Source organism: Rosa chinensis, chromosome 5, assembly GCF_002994745.2.
Source record: "Rosa chinensis cultivar Old Blush chromosome 5, RchiOBHm-V2, whole genome shotgun sequence".
NCBI lineage: Eukaryota > Viridiplantae > Streptophyta > Magnoliopsida > Rosales > Rosaceae > Rosa > Rosa chinensis.
In genome coordinates this window covers 84,241,239-84,247,238 of record NC_037092.1, presented here as the reverse complement: position 1 = coordinate 84,247,238, position 6,000 = coordinate 84,241,239, and positions in this window count along the sequence as shown.

Below are 6,000 nucleotides of genomic sequence, written 5' to 3'. Positions count from 1 at the left end.
ATAACATTCCACTACCTTGTTAGTTTGGTAGTTTCTGAAAAACTTGACATGCAGTTTGTGGATGTGATTAGACCATATCTCTATGGGGATCTAAATTCAGAGAGAGAGAGAGATATATATATATATATATATATATATATTTATGAAGGTTCTAGATGGACTTCAATTACCCAAATCAAGTGGCTCTAAACCACGGAGCGCGTTTACAATAAGATTAAAACACTCACTATATGGATTAAAACAATCCGGATGGATGTGGTATAACCGTCTAAGTGACCATTTGATTAGGAAGAGATATATTAACAATGAAATATGCCCATGCGTGTTCATTAAAAGAACAAGTTCCGGATTTGCAATTGTAGCAGTTTATGTCGATGACATGAACCTAATTGGAACTCTAGATGAGTTAAAAGAAACGGCTAAATATTTGAAATCCGAATTTGAAATAAAAGATCTTGGGAAAACACGGTTTTGTCTCTGTTTAAAACTCAAGCACTGTAATGATGGGATTTTGATCCATTAGTCTGCATATACTTAGCAAATTCTAAGGCACTTTAATGAAGATAAAGCAAAGTCTGTGAGTACTCCCATGATTGGCCGTAGTCTTGAGCCCGGAAAAGATCCGTTTCGCCCAAAGGATGAGGACGAAGAGTTATTAGAGGCTGAAGTGCCCTATTTAAGTGCAATAAGCGCATTATTGTACTTAGCTCAATGCACAAGACCAGACATCTCATTCGTAGTGAACTTGTTAGCTCGACATAGTCCTGCGCCAACACGTCGCCATTAGATTGGTGTAAAGACAATCATTATATACTTAAGAGGTACGATTGATATGGGCCTATTTTATCCCTACAGAGAGAAAAGGAATGACGAAAAATTGGGATCGGACCCCATAACGCAAGTTGCCACCGGTGCCGTCGCAGTCCATGGTGGCCAGCGCCCTCCTCCTCCCCTCCAACAAAATGACAATGATGTTTTGATGGGTTTTGCTGATGCAGGGTACCTCTCTAACCCTCACAAGGGTCGCTCCCAAACGGGTTATGTCTTTACCATGGAAAGTACTGAGATATCTTGAAGGTCTACAAAACAGACTCTTGTTGCTACTTCCTCAAATCATGCAAAGATTATTGCTCTACATGAAGCCGTGCGTGAATGTATATGGCTAAGGTCTATAATTAGACATATTTGAGGAAGCTGTGGTTTGAAGTCTACCACGGATGAACCTGCATGCATTTATTAGGATAATGTTGCTTGTATTGAGCAAATGAAGTTAGATTTCATCAAGGGCGACAACACCAAGCATATATCGCCTAAGTTCTTTTATAATCAGCAACAACAATCGCTTCTAAAGATTGAAGTGAATCAAATCCGATCAGAGGATAATGTAGCGGACTTATTCAGTAAGTCGTTACCTAAATCTACATTCGAAAAACATGTGAAGAGCATCGGATTGAGAAAAGTTATCTGAACTCCCATGATTGTAGTAATTAGGGGGAGATATCGACATCAGGGGGAGGTATGATGTCTACATGTTCGATCTCGAAGAGTGAAGGACGTGTTGCACTCTTTTTCTCCTCCTCGAGCTTGTTTTTGCCCCACAGGGTTTTTCATTCAAGCAAGGTTTTTAATGAGGCAATGGATTAAGCGTCACCACCAAGTTTGAGCGGCACAAAGGGGAGTGTTGAAGGAAATTGACTTTTGTGTGCCTAATCAAACTAAGATTAGTTTCATGATTGTAATAGGAGAGAAGGTTCTAGAATTCCTATTCCTGTTCGGAATAGTTTTCCTTGTATCATTAGAACATGTACTTTGTAATCCCTATATATAGGACTCCTATTCTCGATAATGAAATATACAATTCTCTCATCAATCTCTCTCAAACCTCTCATTCTTAAACACTAGTGGAAAATTGCAGACTTAGATGTGTTAAAGTTAATGCTTAGTTCCTTGACCTAATTGAGTTAGTTTTTAACTTGAGTTAAATAAGTTGTTGTAAATATTTAAGGTAATTTGACTTTGTGTCTCATTTTAGTGTGTCTAACAAGATAGCCATTTAGTATGATATATACATGGTTAATTAGCTAGATACATGGGTGATATAGAGTCTGTTTTTGATATATGAACGATCAGATCATATCTTTTTCAATATATATGAGAAAATAGGTTTTGTGCTACAAGAGAGCTACGGACCTTTTATAAAAACATCTTCTATCTTTATGATTATACTGGCCATCACCTTTAATTTGTATCAAATATATATTGGTGTGTGTGTGTGTGATTGACTAGTACATGAGATAAAGATCATCAAGTTGATAGAAGAAGAGTTGTGAAGAGCAGTTGCTTAACAATGTAGCAAGCTTGGATCAAAGGAGGTGAGTGTTAGCTCAACCCCAACAATTTCAATACAGAGCAGAGAGTTCATAAATTTTACAATAAGACCATCTTCACTTTGCTTTTAACCAATTTCTAACTACAAGTAAATGCGTTTTGCCATTGAATTCTAACAACTTGATAGCATAGACCATCTCTTCCTATCTCCATTCATCTCTTGCCAAAATCATAGATCTGTTATGCATTATTGGAGATAATCGAAAACAGACAGTATTGAAATTGAAAGACACAATTTCACAAACACTAGGAGGGTAACATCATTTCCAAAGAATAAACCATTGTCATTAAGATCCCGAAAAGCGAAAAGATATACAACCAGATCTAATCCACAACTCTTAGAAACCACATTTCTAAAGCTAAGCCAACACAAGAAGATGCATAGTGAATATGACTAGCTAATTCTAAGCCCTCTCGCCTCTGATTCTCGGAGCAAGCTTAATATCCTTGGGCATAATAACGACCCTCTTAGCATGAATAGCACAGAAGTTTCCTCAAACAGTCCCACCAAGTAGGCCTCGGCCGCCTTCTGAAGCAGCAAAGATCAGTACTGAAATCCTGAGCAATCTCCCTGACAAGCCTCAGGAACGTAATTAAGCTTGCGGATCAGAAGCTCCGTGCTCTTCTGGTACTTCCTGATCTCACTCAAAGCCACCGTTCCCAGCCTAAACGGTGGGCTAATAAACTCCTCCGGTCGCCGAAGCCGACTTCCGGGCAGCCTTGGTCGTCAGCTGCTTGGTGGCGCCTTCCCTCCGGAGGGAAAGCTCAAAAATTTTGGTACGTCTTGAAATGGAATAGAGGAAGCGTCTGGACCGTCGATGGGATACTTATTCTAACGGCTGAGATGAGATCGCCATCCGTGTGCTCTCGTATTAAACAAATGGGATTAATTTCTTAAATTAATACAAAACCAGCTGGATTTATTCATTTATTGTTTCCGTGTGTAATTGGGAATAGGAGTTTATCTCAGTCCGATTAGGAATAGGAAATACTGGTTTAGAGGTTATAAATAGCACCAGTGATATATTGAGAAGCCACAATTGGAAACCTCACTCTTGATTAGACACAAAAATGGGGAAGAGAAAGTCCAGAGCAAAGCCTGTGAAGAAGCGAGTGGAGAAGCTTGATACTGTTTTCACTTGCCCCTTCTGCAACCATGGCCGAAGCGTCGAGTGCAGAATTCACAAGGAGGAAATGGTTGGCAGCGCCGTGTGCTACATTTGCAAAGCGAGGTTCGACACTAACATCACGACTCTCAGTGAAGCCATAGACATTTACAGTGAATGGATAGACGAATGCGAGCGGGTTAACAAGCGCCATTGTCCCATTGATATGCACTGATGATAGTATTAGGAAGAATATCGATCAATATGTATTGACTAAATTCCATTTTGTTGCAAATTTTGGTTTTGTATAATTTTAAATATCCAGAATTGGGCATGTTCATAATTTCAACATGATGTTTATTACTTTTGTACTTCACCGGTTCTGAACTAGGGAGGTCGTATTTGACCCATAATTTCCTCAAGTGAAGCCATTCAGGCTCTTTCATCCAAAATCATGTTCAAATAGATTGGATAAACCATGAATAAAGAAAAAAAAGAGCGAATCCAAAATCTGTATCTCCAAATTCAGTAAACACAAGATGACAAACTAAAATTCTTCATGCACAATCCTAACTAGCTAGTTGTTGTTGCTCTTATCTGAGCCGATCTTGTTTACTATTAAACCAATTGTTCTAAGGTGCATCTTTTGTTCCTCGTCACTTTCTTCATCATCATTATCACCTTCTACGTAGGAGCGTTTCTATATAGTGTCTATCTGCGCTGTAAATCAACCTAAAATTTCACTTTTTGATATATATATATATATATATATATATATATATATATATATATTATAGGGAAAATGATCATTTACCCGATTTTAAGCTAAAAATTGCCCACTTACTCCACCAACTGTTTTTTAACCCTATTTACCCAAAACACTCTAAGGGATTATTTCCCCTTTACCCAATTAATTCTATTTTTTTTTTTTTTGAGACTTTTTTGCCCTCTCCTTCTTTTTCACTTAGAGAGAGAAGTCATCCTCCACCTTGCCGGCCTCCGGCGACCGGTGACCGGTGATCGGAATCCGGCGAACGGTGACCGGAATCCGACGACCGGTGACCGGTCACTAATAATATCCAGTAACCATATTATTGCCCCCCAGTAATCATATTATTGCCCCCCAATAATCATATTATTGCCTCCTAAAAATCATAATATTGCCGTCCAGTGAATTGTATGAACCCCCAAAACCAAAATGAATATACTACAGGCACAATTGATCAATTTATAATCATATTATTGGTTCCCAATAATCATATTATTGCCCCCCAATACAAAGTCCAATGTCTCTACTGCCTCCCAATAGACCACCAAAAATGCACCTTTTTGTAGGATTCACAGATAATTTGACTTTAATACACAGAAAACAACATGTAACTTATCAAAACACCACACTATAGTGATCCCGGTCCCACGTATCAAAGTCTACTGGGGCCAATAATGTGTCTACTGCCTCCCAATAATTATATTACTCCCCTCCAATAAACATAATTCTGATCAATACAAGTCAAGTTTACATATCCAATTGACCCAAATAGATAATCACAATGTCTGAAATTGCAAGAAGCTGATTAAGGCTTTATTGCCCCCTAGTGATATGGGCACCCAGAAATTGCTCTGGGCACCCACCGGAGTGTGAGGCCCGTGGAGGAGTTGTCAGGGCGTGGGCAAATCTGGTTGGGATCGGTGTCGGATTGGCGAACGGGCCTTGTGGACTACGTGTGGGTCTGGTGCGAGGCCGGGTTCCTCGATTGACATGGTTGTTCCGGTTGATGAGATCACGGTGGCTGGCTGGAAGGGGAAGATCGAGTTGGTAGTTGGGTTTGGTTTGCTACCTCGCTGTACTCATCTGTGGAATCGCTTGGAGGTGCAGGTTCGAGGGTTAACGGGCGATGTCGTATCTGTGGCGGCCTGGATCGCATCGGATCGGACTGATCCGATCTGGACTGGGTTTCACAGATCCAAGCTGGGGATCAAATTGCTTGGAGGAGGCGGCGCTTTTATTTGGCGCGGCGGGGATGGCGGAATGACGGCGTTGCCGGAGTCAGTCTCCGGTGAGAGAAGAATTCGGTGAGGGGGAAGGAGAGAGAGAGAATAAATCGCAGAGGGGAGGGAAGAGAGAGAGAGTCTGTGAGAGAGAGAGAGAGAGAGAGAGAGAGAGAGAGAGAGAGAGAGAGAGAGAGAGAGAGAGAGAGAGAGAGAGAGAGAAATATGAGTGTAATTTATAAATTAAAATGAGGGTAATACTGTCAAATACTGTTGGATTGGGTAAACGAGGTTAAAAAACTCTTGGTGGAGTAAGTGGGCAATTTTTTGCCCAAAATTGGGTAAGTGGTCACAGCCCCTATATTATAAGTCCCCTTATATAAATAAATTAGCTTCAGTTCAATTGGCAAAGCAGCTGTGTTTCTTTTCACTTATGCTTTTTCCCCATTTTCTCCTTCCTTTCTTCTTTTATTTTTTTTTACAAAAAAGAGGTGTTTACATAGTGGTGTGCCTACAA